This window comes from Salvelinus namaycush, chromosome 12 (assembly GCF_016432855.1).
Source record: "Salvelinus namaycush isolate Seneca chromosome 12, SaNama_1.0, whole genome shotgun sequence".
Classification (NCBI taxonomy): Eukaryota; Metazoa; Chordata; class Actinopteri; order Salmoniformes; family Salmonidae; genus Salvelinus; species Salvelinus namaycush.
In genome coordinates this window covers 47,386,951-47,402,819 of record NC_052318.1, presented here as the reverse complement: position 1 = coordinate 47,402,819, position 15,869 = coordinate 47,386,951, and the positions used below count along the sequence as shown (strand labels likewise).

At 43.8% G+C, this 15,869-nt stretch overlaps 1 protein-coding gene across 1 annotated transcript in view; it reads right to left on the bottom strand.

Annotated features, from left to right (window-relative positions):
• The window catches only part of LOC120056660 (collagen alpha-1(XXIII) chain), a 53,186-nt gene extending 42,451 nt beyond the window's left edge, over positions 1–10,735 (bottom strand). The window contains exon 1 of the mRNA XM_039004871.1: positions 10,595–10,735. The gene's annotated coding sequence lies outside the window, so the exon portion shown is untranslated. The remainder of the gene's footprint in view (positions 1–10,594) is intronic.
• Between the last annotated feature and the right edge of the window lie 5,134 nt (positions 10,736–15,869).

Sequence of the window (15,869 nt, the reverse complement as noted above, 5' to 3'; positions counted from 1 at the left end):
GGGGGGTATATGGACATTGCCATAATGGCACAGATACACTGAGTGTACAAACCATTATGAACACCTTCCTAATATTGAGTTCCAAGCCTTTTTCCCTTCAGAGCAGACTCAATTCGTTGGGGCATGGACTCTAGAAGGTGTCAATTGTTCCACAGGGATGCTGGCCCATGTCGACGCCAATGCTTCCCACAGTTGTGTCAAGTTGGCTGGATGTCCATTGGGTGGTGGACCATTCTTGATTCACACGGATAACTGTCGAGTGTGGAAAAACCCAGCAGTGTTGCAGTTCTTTACACACTCAAATCAGTGCGCCTGGCACCTACTACCATACCCTTTTCAAAGGCACTTAAATATTTTTACTTGCCCATTCACGCTCTGAATGGCACACATACACAATCCATGTCTCAATTTTGTCAAGGCTTAAAAATCCTTCTTTAACCGGTCTCCTCCCCTTCATCTACAGTGATTGAAGTGGATTTAACAAGTAACATCAATAAGGGATCATAGCTTACATCTGGATTTACCTGGTTAGTCTATGTCACGTGTCAAACTAATTCTACGGAGGACTGAGTGTGGATTGATGAATTAAGGTCACTAATTAGTAAGCAACTCCCCTCACCTGGTTGTCTAGGTCTTAATTGAAAGGGAAAAACTAAAATCCGAAGACACTAGGCCCTCTGTGTAATGAGATTGACGCCCCTGGTCTGTCATGGAAAGAGCAGGTTTTCCTCAAGTTTTTGTACACTCAGTGTACAAAGTCCTCTATCTCAATGGGGGCAACCCAACCAACCTTCCACGAGTGTGTTTTTAACTGGTCTTTAATGACTGTGTGTTTTAAACATTGGCCTAAGTATATTTCTGCTGCATAAGGGACAGAATAATGACATGTCAAACAACAAAAACACATCACAACAAGTCAAATGCAAAGCACACATGATATGGAAATAATATTAGTAAGAGCAAAAAAAAGCATATTTTGCTTGTAGTTAAACTATTGATATATTATTTTCTTAACATGACATCATCATGGCATAAATAAGTATGCTTTAATTGTATTTTTTGCTGAATAGGACATGAGTACTTTAGTTACAGCTGAGTAGTCTCTCTTTGTCTCTGTATGTGTAGATGCACACACACACACACACTACATGTAAAAGTTTTTAAGTGTAAATTGTAAAGTCTTTGTCTGTAATGTCTTTTTCGTGATGTAACAGACCCCAGTAAGACTAATTGTTCCCATTGGCGTCAGCTAATGGGGATCCTAATAAATCAAATCAAAATCAAATCTGTATAATGATGCTTTTACGAGATTTGGTATCGCTAATGGAATGTGACACTGAGATACAGGCACCTCAGGGAGAGTCCAGCACAGCATCACTCTAACATGTAAACAAATAGTCAATCCAAGGAGTGACTGAAGACAGACATCTCAGGGTCTTCTGTTACAGACCCTGTCATAGTTAGAATGCCAGTCCTCTCGCTGTCACGGTGAGAGGGAAATGGATCCAGAGAGAAAGGGCTCCAGAGAGAAAGGGATCCAGAACAGAGGATGAGGATCCCGGCCGGGGCCAGGAGGAACCCTGCTGGGTTAGGGACTGAAGTCGAGTGGAGTCGGGTCACTAGACAGAAGACTGCTTTTTATGGAGACGTGCGTCGCTGAGCTGGGGGCGTTGTGGAGCCAGTGGAGTAATCTTACTCAACCCCCCCCCCCCCCCACCCCACCGCAGCAGCCAAAGTCATCACACAAAAAACAAAGAGGCACCTATTCTCTCCATCCCCCTAACTGCATGTGTGTTCTACACTATCTAGGGCAGAACTGACAGGTTGTGAACGGATGCCAGATACAAGCAGGCCAGAACCTTAGGCCAGGACGTGAGAATGTACTGATGAGATGAGATGGGACACATGGGAGACATGTTATAGGCTGCTCCTCTGCAGACCACCTGGGCAGAGGCCCCCCAGAGCTATATGGGCCATGTGATTTACCTCCAACGCCACCCACCACTATACATCATGGATGAGCTTTGTCTGTGGTCCACATTTGGGCACCTGACATGGAGTTCAGGCTACTTTCCGGATTACGGATCTCTGTGTGTGTCTGATGTGGTGTAGTCTAGATTTCTACTATCTTCTCTCTGGTACACGTTCATTTCCATATCATAGCTGAGAAGATGAGTACGCTGTAGGTGAAAGTTCAGCCATTTGCACTAGAACCTTGCTAAGTCATCGAGGGCATTTTGTATCACGGGCAAAGTGTTTTTGATTATTTGGGAATTTGTCTTCTGGCATTTTTAAATAAGGTTTTTTGATTATCATAGGATGAAAAGTCAGTGTGCATCTTTTTCTGATCACATGGTCATGTAAATATTTGGAAATGGTGAATTAGCCAAAATACAAAATAGGCAAGCCTTATAAAGGCTCTGTCTTTAACACTGAAGTCACCTTGTCTACACGCTGACTAACTCCCCCTCCCTTGTCTACATGCTGACTAACTCCCCCGCCCTTGTCTACGTGCTGACTAACTCCCCCTCCCTTGTCTACGTGCTGACTAACTCCCCCTCCCTTGTCTACGTGCTGACTAACTCCCCCTCCCTTGTCTACGTGCTGACTAACTCCCCCTCCCTTGTCTACATGCGGACTAACTCCCCCTCCCTTGTCTACATGCTGACTAACTCCCCTCCCTTGTCGACATGCTGACTAACTCCCCTCCCTTGTCGACATGCTGACTAACTCCCCCTCCCTTGTCTACGTGCTGACTAACTCCCCCTCCCTTGTCTACGTGCTGACTAACTCCCCCTCCCTTGTCTACGTGCTGACTAACTCCCCCTCCCTTGTCTACGTGCTGACTAACTCCCCCTCCCTTGTCTACGTGCTGACTAACTCCCCTCCCTTGTCGACATGCTGACTAACTCCCCCTCCCTTGTCTACACGCTGACTAACTCCCCCTCCCTTGTCTACACGCTGACTAACTCCCCCTCCCTTGTCTACATGCTGACTAACTCCCCCTCCCTTGTCTACGTGCTGACTAACTCCCCCTCCCTTGTCTACATGCGGACTAACTCCCCTCCCTTGTCGACGTGCTGACTAACTCCCCCTCCCTTGTCTACGTGCTGACTAACTCCCCCTCCCTTGTCGACATGCTGACTAACTCCCCCTCCCTTGTCTACATGCGGACGAACTCCCCCTCTCTTGTCGACGTGCTGACTAACTCCCCCTCCCTTGTCTACGTGCTGACTAACTCCCCCTCCCTTGTCTACATGCTGACTAACTTCCCCTCCCTTGTCTACATGCTGACTAACTCCCCCTCCTTTGTCTACGTGCTGACTAACTCCCCCTCCCTTGTCTACGTGCTGACTAACTCCCGCTCCCTTGTCGACATGCTGACTAACTCCCCCTCCCTTGTCGACGTGCTGACTAACTCCCCCTCCCTTGTCGACATGCTGACTAACTCCCCCTCCCTTGTCTACATGCTGACTAACTCCCCCTCCCTTGTCTACGTGCTGACTAACTCCCCCTCCCTTGTCTACGTGCTGACTAACTCCCCCTCCTTTCTCTACGTGCTGACTAACTCCTCCTCCCTTGTCTACATGCTAACTTCCCCTCCCTTGTCTACATGCTGACTAACTCCCCCTCCTTTGTCTACGTGCTGACTAACTCCCCCTCCCTTGTCTACGTGCTGACTAACTCCCCCTCCCTTGTCTACATGCTGACTAACTCCCCCTCCCTTGTCTACATGCTGACTAACTTCCCCTCCCTTGTCTACGTGCTGACTAACTCCCCCTCCTTTGTCTACATGCTGACTAACTCCCCCTCCCTTGTCTACATGCTGACTAACTTCCCCTCCCTTGTCTACGTGCTGACTAACTCCCCCTCCCTTGTCTACATGCTGACTAACTTCCCCTCCCTTGTCTACGTGCTGACTAACTCCCCCTCCCTTGTCGACATGCTGACTAACTCCCCCTCCCTTGTCTACATGCTGACTAACTCCCCCTCCCTTGTCGACGTGCTGACTAACTCCCCCTCCCTTGTCTACGTGCTGACTAACTCCCCCTCCCTTGTCGACATGCTGACTAACTCCCCCTCCCTTGTCTACATGCTGACTAACTCCCCCTCCCTTGTCGACGTGCTGACTAACTCCCCCTCCCTTGACTACGTGCTGACTAACTCCCCCTCCCTTGTCTACGTGCTGACTAACTCCCCCTCCCTTGTCTACATGCTGACTAACTCCCCCTCCCTTGTCTACATGCGGACTAACTCCCCCTCCCTTGTCTACGTGCTGACTAACTCCCCCTCCCTTGTCTACATGCTGACTAACTCCCCCTCCCTTGTCTACGTGCTGACTAACTCCCCCTCCCTTGTCTACATGCTGACTAACTCCCCCTCCCTTGTGCTGACTAACTCCCCCTCCTTTGTCTACATGCTGACTAACTCCCCCTCCCTTGTGCTGACTAACTCCCCCTCCTTTGTCTACGTGCTGACTAACTCCCCCTCCCTTGTCTACATGCTGACTAACTCCCCCTCCCTTTTCTACATGCTGACTAACTCCCCCTCCCTTGCTCAGGTCTATGATGGGAAATTCCATGGTAACAGAATGAAGCTGTGACTCCTATTTTTCACCATAAAATGCATGCCAAACAAAAACAATTGATTGCAAAGATAAAGAAACCATGCAGAAGGACTACTTTCAAAAGACGATAAAGACGATAAAAATCTCCTTCGTTTTTTTGTGACCACGTTTTCCAAAAGCTCGTATCTACTCTGAATGAATATTCAAAGATATCTTCAGAAACAATCGGAATGTGAGCTATATGACACATTGGGTTTGAAAAAAAAAAGTGGTTTATTAAACTACTGTAATGAATACGATGGGAGACAGAGTGCTGGTTTCAAGCGCAGGGCACAGCAGGTGTTTATTGGTAAAGGACCACAGGAGGAGGCAGGTAGCTGGGTCCAGGGGCAGGCAGCAGGTCATACACAGGGACTCCAAAAAGGTACAGGCAGGGAAAAGGCTAATAAAGTAGTCCGGGAGATCAGGCAAGAGGTTGATGACAGGAAATCTGATAAGCAAAAGTACAGGCAGGGAATAGGCAAAAAGGCGTCGTTAGTGAGGATGGCCAAAAACTACGATACACGGGAGGACTAATACGGAACAGCGGTCCGAATAGAAATGTGTATCAAAACAAACAATACCTCACAATGATGGAGTGCAAAGAACTGAACTAAATAGTGTGTGTAAATGACTTACAGGTGTGTTACATGGTGATCAGAATTCAGGTGATGGGGATCTGGAGAGTGAGCTGCGTTCAGGGGATCTATGTGTTTGAGAGTGTGAGTTGGAAGCAGACGTTACAACTACAGCAAGTGAAGTGGATTAACACCTGATAACGGAATGACGGTAACAGAATGACATCACGGGTTCCTGATCTATATACTACACAGAAATGCATAATTATGTGATGTAATCATTGTGTTGTATCCTCAATAGATACACAAAGGTAGATTGTGTATCTCCTCCTTTGCATGTTTTGGCATTATTCTAAACATAGGTTATTATTCTAATGAGCTCCCCCGCCTCAAGCGAGACCAGATTTGGTCTCGATCAATCATAGACGTCGATGTTTCACAAGTGTGGACGTCCCAGTTGAGCACAGTAGAGCACAGTACAGTACAGCACAGCACAGAGCAGTAGAGTTCAGTATAGTACTGTACAATATAGTACATTATACTCTACTCTAGTGTGCTCTACTGTACTGTACAAAACTATACTTAGTTCCGTTGTTGCCATGTCGCAGTGAGGTAGCCTAGACAGAGAGCTCTGTAAATATTGTATTTAAAAAAATTCTATAAAAAAATGTCATAACTTGTTGAGAGAGAAACTGTAATATCTGGTGGTGACCCACGAAATTGCAGGACTGATTATAGCAAGTCAGTTTATATTTTGCTTCACTAGCTAGTTAGCTAGCGCACATTGAATGAGGCAGCAGCAACACCCGATCAACAGCATTGGCTTTTTGGCTTCCAGCTCCGGTTCCTAGATGGAAGTGGACTGCGGCGTGAGGTGATGCAGAGGCTCACCTCGTAGGGGGATTTTCAGGTCTACTGCTGAGGAGTGGTGGTCTTACTGCCGCTTTTACAGTCGCTGAGGCATCCCCACGTGGGTGCTACATTTCAGTAGTGGACGATCTAGCCTGATCTACGGAGGAGAAGCTGTGAACATCGAAGACGAAAAGCTGCCTGACGAAGAGCTCCGAGGCCCGTCTGTCAGATGTCTCTACCTCCCTGCCTGGCTCTACCATCAATGCTCCCTCTGCTCAAGATAGTACCTTTCTAAACCTTTCTATCTTGGATAATTTTTCCAAAATATGATTACATTTCATTTGACACCAAATGCGATGTGCTCCCATGAACTTCATATGTTGGTTTTCATGGGTCTTTTTACATGGAAATGGCCTGATCTATTATCAACAGAAAGGTGACATCACGTTGGAACTCCTTTCCATGCTTTTCTAATATTTGAACTTCCGGTCACATTGCTGGAGCCCAGGGGAGTAATTAGTGAGCCTCCCCTAACAGACCTGATGATACACTGCCAGCTAATAAATTACCTGTGAATTCTGGCCTCGGTTGTTGTGAAAAGGATTGTATGGGTCCACCATGTTTCATATCCACAGAAAAAACATATCCACACATGGTAAATGTCAAAGAACATTGCAAGACAATTGAACGACACACACTATTAACAAAGGATGTGATAAGAAATAACCAAATTATAGTTTTGGATATCCTTTTTTAATGGCATACTTCCACAACAGCTCTTTGCAGTCCGCCCCCAGCTAGTCTGCCCCCAGCCAGTCCGCCCCCAGCCAGTCCGCCACCAGCCAGTCCGCCACCAGCCAGTCCGCCCCCAGCCAGTCCGCCACCAGCCAGTCCGCCTCCAGCTAACATAACGTTCTGATAACCATATGTTTCTTAGAGCTTGGTGAGAGCTTGGGTGTCCTGAGGTCATTTTGCATACAACTTTCCACAACTTTCTGCAGGATAGTTGCTTGACTTTGGGACATTCTCAGCACATTTAAGGAACGTTATTTACTTGGAATTTCATTACTTCAACAGAACGTTTCCTTAAACCTTGAACATGGTTACATTTAATGTACATTTTCATTGAATTTCATACTCAGTTCGTATAGTAACTGTATCCACTGGGGAGTGAGTGAGATGATTGCCATCTAAGAGCCAACATCGTTTTTGCGGCAGTGCTGCCTGCCAGCAGTAATAGTATGTTCTCAAATTATCCGGAATGTTCTCAAATAGTTCAGAGAAGGTTCAGAATCAACGTTCTTCTGTGGGAATTTCAGTACTTTAGCATTATGTTTCCTCCAGGTTTCCTCATGGTTCTATTTAAAGTCATGTTCACAAGTTGTTCCAAGAACGTTAAGAAACAATGTTCTTCTGTGGGAATTTCAGGAGTTTAGCATAATGTTACCTAAAGGTTTCCTCATGGTTCTATTTAAAGTCATGTTCTAAAACTGTTCTAAGAACGTTAAGACCGCTTTCCATGAAAACGTTAGTAACGTTCAAAGAATGTTATTTAAAAACATATATTCCACTCTCAGAACGTGAAGAAAACGTTCCATATGAACTACAAGAAAACTTTTGTAACGTTTAGAGAACGTTCTAAAAATGTAATTCAAAAACATATAAACTCAGCAAAAAAGAAACGTCCTCTCACTGTCAATTGCGTTTATTTTCAGCAAACTTAACATGTGTACATGTGTATGAAAACACACCCAATTTGTAAGTCGCTCTGGATAAGAGCGTCTGCTAAATGACTTAAATGTAAATGTAAATGTATGAACATACGATTCAACAACTGAGACATAAACTGAACAGGTTCCACAGACATGTGACTAACAGAAATGGAATAATGTGTCCCTGAACAAAGGGGGGGTCAAAATCAAAAGTAACAGTCAGTATCTGGTGTGGCCACCAGCTGCATTAAGTACTGCAGTGCATCTCGTCCTCATGGGCTGCACCAGATTTACCAGTTCTTGCTGTGAGATGTTACCCCACTCTTCCACCAAGGCACCTGCAAGTTCCCAGACATTTCTGGGGGGAATGGCCCTAGCCCTCACCCTCTGATCCAACAGGTGCCAGACGTGCTCAATGGGAATGAGATCCGGGCTCTTCGCTGTCTTGCAGGAAATCACGCACAGAACGAGCAGTATGGCTGGTGGCATTGTCATGCTGGAGGATCATGTCAGGATGAGCCTGCAGGAAGGGTACCACATGAGGGAGGAGGATGTCTTCCCTGTAACGCACAGAGTTGAGATTGCCTGTAATGACAACAAGCTCAGTCCGATGATGCTGTGACACATCGCCCCAGACCATGACGGACCCTCCACCTCCAAATCGATCCCGCTCCAGAGTGCAGGCCTCGGTGTAATGCTCATTCCGTCGACGATAAACGCGAATCCGACCATCACCCCTGGTGAGACAAAACCGCGGCTCGTTAGTGAAGAGCACTTTTTGCCAGTCCTGTCTGGTCCAGCGACGGTGGGTTTGTGCCCATAGGTGACATTGTTGCCAGTGATGTCTGGTGAGGACCTACCTTACAACAGGCCTACAAGCCCTCAGTCCAGCCTCTCTCAGCCTATTGCGGACAGTCTGAGCACTGATGGAGGGATTGTGCATTCCTGGTGAAACTAGGGCAGTTGTTGTTGCCATCCTGTACCTGTCCTGCAGGTGTGATGTTCGGATGTACCAATCCTGTGCAGGTGCTGTTACACGTGGTCTGCCACTGCGAGGACGATCAGCTGTCTGTCCTGTCTTCCTGTAGCGCTGTCTTAGGCGTCTCACAGTACGAACATTGCAATTTATTGCCCTGGCCACATCTGCAGTCTTCATGCCTCCTTGCAGCATGCCTAAGGCACGTTCATGCAGATGAGCAGGGACCCTGGACATTTTGGTGTCTTTCAGAGTCAGTAGAAAGGCCTCTTTAGTGTCCTAAGTTTTCATAACTGTGACCTTAATTGCCTACCGTCTGTAAGCTGTTCATGTCTTAACGACCGTTCCACAGGTGCATGTTCATTATTTGTTTATGGTTCATTGAACAAGCATGGGAAACAGTGTTTAAACCCTTTACAATGAAGATCTGTGAGGTTATTTGGATTTTTATCTTTGAAAGACAGGGTCCTGAAAAATGGACGTTTCTTTTTTTGCTGAGTTTACATTCGTTCTCAGCATAAACAAAACGCTCTCTCTCCTCTATTTTGCTAAGTGTGTTCAGGTGTGTTGGCCGCGCACACTAATTGGCCAATAATGACTGCTTGTTTCCTTTGAAATGGGATCTGTTTAAATAGACTAAAATAAACAACTTTGTATGCGTAAAAAAAAAAAACACGGCATGCTAGCTGCATCCTTTAGGCGCATTGGACTAATTCCAAGAATAAATAAATGAAGATTATAGGTTTGAATCTCACTGATGCTGTGTCACTTTTTTTTGTTGTTGCATGATTCATGCAGAAGGAAATGAATTTCATGTGTCCTATCTGTGCTTGTAATTTATTATTGAAACATTCTGTGAAAGTTTTAAGGAAGTCATAAAAAGAAACGCCTCAAAGCAACCTATCATTTCCATTCTCAGAGCGTTAATAAAACCTCCTAGGAAAACGTTCAAGGAACCAGAGTAAAATGTTCTCAGAACTTCCCTGCAACCTACAAATAAACTTTCCCAGAACCGGAGACATTTTCACTTCTGTTCTCAGAACGTTGAATTTTTTTAAAGTTTTACCAGTCAGGAGACGTATGGCTTCATTCCCACAAACAATGTGAAACCAAAAACATACATTCCCGTCCGTAGGCATGTCTGAAAGGGTTCTGAGTATACGTAAGTCTGTGTATAATTATTCCTGAGAATGGATGGATTTCCTCAGACGAAACAGAGAGAAGTGAGGCTAGCCAGGCAGGCGATACTGGCAGGGTGAAAAGTCATTCACCCAAGGAGCCTGCAGCTGCACACTGTCAAAACTCCCCTGGCTGGCTGCAACCAGGGACTGTAGGGAGGTACTGTACAGTTCACTCAGATCTGTTGGTCTTTTTTATACACTCTACCCCAGGGTTTCCCAACTGGCCCGTGGGTGATTTTATTTGGCCCCCCCCAAGTTTTCAGAGAAAAATAAATATAATTTTACAGTATATATATATATATATATATATATTATTGTTGGACATAAAAGACTAAGTCAGCTTCAAGTGATTTTAATTTCAGAAATCTGCTCCAAAGTATTCCCACACATAATAGAGAGATATATGTGATTGTATATAAATATAAGCAAGGTTTGAAATGATTATGTTTTAGTCAAATATTATATCTGTTTGGGCTTCTTGCTGTCAATTTGCAGTCTACAAATGAACTGTAATTATGTTCCAGCTCCCTGACCATCCACTCAAGAAAAAAATCGTCCCGAGGCTAAATCTAATTGACGATCCCTGGTTTACCCCATGGCACACATCAACATACCCATTAACACACACTGCTGAGGAAGAGAAGCGTTGGAAACACTGAAGGAGCATCGAAAAAAGAAAGAATATTTACCAGGGTCGCCTTGTCTTCCCAGCCGTCCCCGTTTTCCTGGAGGCCCTAGAAGGATGACAGAGAGAGGAACGGAGATTATTTATTCGTCTGTTTATTAGTTTACTCATTTAACATACAGGTTTGCCTATATTTCCCATTCAATAAAATTATTTGTTTTCGAGTGCAACAGCTGATTTGCATGAAAATAATTTCCCTTTAATTTGAACACATCCCCTGTCTTTTGTTGTCGCCACAGTTTGGGGTTACAGATTCAACAAACAAACCTATTTCACCGTTTGTAACTTCCAGTATACAGCTTCCAGTGGGGAAGGATCTGTTTACTTCTCAGATATCTGAGCTAGTCAGGAAGTGACCATGTTTGTACAAGTCCGATAAGGTTCTTCCATTACAGAGTATCAGTTGTGTGTAGAGACAGGAGGAGATGGTGAACATGACCTGACAAAACTGGTGCTATGACAATGGGGTTTAACAGATCACTAACTGATGAGGGAGAGAATCTAGGAGGCTGGTAAACTTGGTCAATATCAGAGACTCGGCGTGAGAAAAAATTGCCTTTCTGTTTCCCATTCCTGAAGCTTCCCCTGGCGGGTTTACCCTGAAGATAAGGGAGATTAGAAAAGGGCTATTTCTGACAGCAGCGACCATGGAACACACACGCACACGTGTCCCCTCGGCTTTCCCCTGGCTGCATCTGCAGGAAGGCCCCAGCCCGGCCAACAGTGACATCAAATGCAAGCCCTATCGTTAACCCCCACATGGATCAGGGACTGCAGCCATTACACAGTCCACGCAGATCAAACAAGACCAACTGACCCACACTCTCCACAGATATGTTCAACATGCTTTCACCCTGACACACTGGCCCAAGAGTCATAGTCAAACACATGCAACGTATGTGGGCTCAAGAACAAACGACAAGTACGGCATTAATAAAAGCATACTGTGCTAAGATCATATTATTTTACCAAATGCTGCAGCTCACATGCAGGGGGAGGATAGCTACTCTCAGATGACGTGAGCTCAGTATAACTTTTACCAATGGGACGATTCCTTGGACACAATGCACAACTTAGGAGAACTGAACAAAACAGTTTGAATTAACATTAAAATATGAACGTGAATGTCCCCTTTGTTTTATTCAACAAAGTCAACATGTGCAATTTGCATGCCTATTTGAGCGTTAGACAAATATATCAGCGTTCCAGGAAAAAAGGGAACAGTGTTCCCACACTATTATTGCCAGTTTGCGAGAGGATAGGCCTACATCTTTTAAAACTAGAGTCCTGTTGCAGATCTATGGTGAGTAAACACTCTACCCTGCCCTCTGTCTGTCTGTCTGAAAAATCATGACACCAAATTCCGTGTAAATCCTATTAAAGAGAGAATATGCGGTTTGTACACTAAACTTTGTGTGCGTGATATTGCCCCTCTTCAAAACAAATCACAATCAACATCCAGCAAGAGATTTAAATACACATTTCTAAGAATAGAGCGCACAGCAGGACACATGTGATTTAACTCTACCCAACATCATAAAGCACTTTCCCGTGATTCCACAAAATTAGAGAGCTGTATATTTAAGTACACTTTAATCAGAAATAAGCTAGTGTTATCACGGAATACTATGCAAATCCTGATAGTTAAAAAAAAAAAAAAAAAATCTATAGGTATAAAATAATACAGTAGAATGTGTGTGCTGTACATCATTTCACAGGCTAATGAAGATTTTGAAAAAATACATTGCATACCTGTACTATTCTCTCTCTATTTACAGTAAGATAATGAGACTGGTATGGCTATAATTGTAGTGAACACAAAGAATGTCATTTAAAAAATTCGTTTTGGTAGCTGACTCTCTCATGATCTTTAGTAGGTATGGAAGAGGTCCAGTAGAAAGGAGGGCGCAAGCACTATCTTAATAGGGAACTTCAATCGCCAGGTACCATAAATTGTGCCAAAGACCCACACCTCTACCAGTGTTGGATTAAAAGCCTTAGCAGTACTGGAATGCTCACATGAATAGAGGGAATTCATAATGAATTCCATGGACATTCATTTAGCAGGTGGTACATGATAACTTCTTTCATTTTTTACACCACAAAAGAGCTTATACTGTGCTGAGGGTGTGAAAGGAGGAGGAACGAGAAATAACTGGAGTCGACACCCCCATTCACTTGGCATCAAATTCATATCAGATGTGGATTATTGGTACTTATCCACATATTAAGATACCACAGTGTAGCTGCAGGATGGACCCAAAGTAAACCTATAGCAGAAATGGCCAACACAGGAAGGAGCTTTTTTTCTGGGCCAAGATTGAGTGTTGTATGGATCTGGCTAAATCCACATGCACATTAACGTTGGAAGAAGAATCAACCTGGCAGAACATTCAAACAAAACTGTATCTTTTGAAGCTTAATTCTATATTGCTAGATAGCCCTAGAGGTAAATATATTAAGAACGAGTCTGATACATAAACCAAAAGCAATTGATAAGACTACATTTTTAGGGAGCATGTCTGATACAAAAAATGTTGTCATAGTGCAATATTATCTACAGAGAATACTAGAGTTATTGTTAGTTACGGTAAGGGATATGTTTCATCTTAGACAATCTCTTGGGTCTGTAGAGACAGCGAGGGAGCATCCGTTTCCAGTTCTGTGTCTCTGATCCGAGTCCTGCCTGTAGAAACTGCACATAAAAATAGCGCTGTACTGTCACGCCCTGATCTGTTTCATCTGGCCTTGTGCTTGTCTCCACCCCCTCCAGGTGTCTCCCATCTTCCCCACTTATCCCCTGGGTATTTATACCTGTGTTCTCTGTTTGTCTGTTGCCAGTTTGTCTTGTTTGTTCAAGTCAACCAGCGGTTTGTCTCAGCCCCTGCGTTTACCCGAGTCTCTCTTTTTCTCTTCCTCCTGGTATTGACCCTTGCCTGTCCTGACGCTGAGCCTGCCTGCTGTCCTGTGCCTTTGCACCTATTCTGGATGACTGACCTCTGCCTGACCTGGGCCTGCTTGCCTGCCGTCCTATACCTTGGCCCCACTACTCTGGATTATCGACCCCTGCCTGCCTTGACCTGTCGTTTGCCTGCCCCTGTGGTTGCAATAAACATAGTTACTTCAACACAGTCTGCACTTGGGTCTTACCTGAAACCTGATAGTAAGCAGTAAATCACATCTACAGCCTCTTCTATTTTGGCTGGGATACAAATCGAAGACACATTTGTGTCCTCTCCCTGCCCTTAAATGAGGATATGCAGTCCTCATTGGACAAATGGATGACAGTTGACATTGACAACAGTGATTGGCATTACAGTTAAAGTTGAAAGTGTGTTTAGGAACAAGCGAAAATCTTAGCCACTTGAAGATTGAATCTTATTCCTCCAAGATGAGCACCCTGATTTTGTTGCTATATAAACCTACTTCTAATGATTGGTCCTCTGTAGCTCAGTTGGTAGAGCATGGTCCTTGCAACGGCAAGATAGTGGATCTTATTCCTGGGACCACCCGTACATAAAATGTGCGCACGCATAAATGTAAGTTGCTTTGGATAAAAGCGCTTGCTAAATGGCATTATTATTTATATTATAAAATGATCCGTTCAGGAGACTATCGAGCTACAGTAAATGAGACAAAGTTTGAAGATGACAGATAGGGAACATCTAAAACCAGGAAAAGGTTTGATTTAAATGTATTCTAACTGGCCTACGTGATAGATAGGCAGCAGTAGAGTACTGGCTTTGTTACAGGAGGCCTAAAAAAACACCATTAATGGAAGAGAAAATATCCCGTTGTCCAAAATCATCACATTCTCCATTACAATAAGAGAAACACTAGCGACACGTCCAATTTCCGCTTAAAAATAGACTTTAGATCTCAACAGACCATGTTTTCACGCTGGGCTTGTTCTGAAAAGAGATTCTGGCTCATACTAATTGTTACTCTTAAAAAATATATATATGCATGATACCTATTGATTATTAAGGAATATCTTATAAATGCCTCATGAGCGTAGTTCAACTGTCTTACCCTATCAGATCCGAAAATATAGCTTTTTTTAATCCATTATTTGGAAACAATGTAATTGTAAACAAACACTGTATAACCTCAAAATATGGTTAAAATGATAATTGTGAGTCATAGCTCTAACTACACATTTGAGAGTGGTTACATTTAACCAACCCCATCTCAGAGCTGAAAAACAGTGCAGAGGTTACTGCTTTGGAGTGGAATTGAGACAAAACCTATCATTTTATGCTCGTTACAATGTTTGTTTTGGGGTGAATGGTGGAGAGAAATGATTTACTTCCTCAGTGTCACTTTTCTTTCATCCTTAATACAGCAGGAGACAATATTGTTGAACAGCTCCCTATGGCGCAAAAACTGTTTTAAATTGCAAATCCATCTTGTGGTTATGATCTTTAGCTGATGTCACCAGAAAATATATTACACTCCCTGCCAGCCCTAAAGCTCAGAAAGTTTCATATGAAGACACGTTTGGTAATTATTCACTTCTGAAAAAAGCTAAAATATTCTATGCAAATTTTATGCATCAGGCTACACATTTTCCTTCTACAATGTGATGGAAGTTGAAGTCTACACACTACAGGCAGTCTCGACCAAAAGTAAGACTAATAGCTCACAGTACTGCAAAGCAAAACTCTACAGGTAGCTAGCATAAAGTATGAAACCATGGGTGGAATGAACAGATCCTAGCCCAAATGATATTAATCTAGTGATGACACACAGTACCAGTCAAAAGTTTGGACACACCTACTCATTCAAAGGTTTTTCTTTATCATTACTATTTTCTACATTGTAGAATAATAGTGAAGACATCAAAACTATGAAATAGCACATATGTATTCATGTGGTAACTAAAAAAGTGTTAAACAAATCAAAATATATTTAAGATTTTTGATTCTTCAAAGTAGCCACCCTTTGCCCTGATGACAACTTTGCACACTCTTGGCATCCTCTCACCCAGCTCCATGAGGAATGTTTTTCCAACAGTCTTGAAGGAGTTCTCACATACGCTGAGCACTTGTTGGCTGCTTTTCCTTCAATCTGCAGTCTAACTCATCCCAAACCATCTCAATTGGGTTGAGGTCGGGTGATTGTGGAGGCCAGGTTATCTGATGCAGCACCATCAGTGAGTCTTGAATTCTAAATAAATCAAAGACAGTGTCGCCAGCAAACACCCCCAACCATCACACTTCCTCCTCCATGCTTCACGGTGGGAACACACATTGTAATGTGAACAACAGCCTATTCCT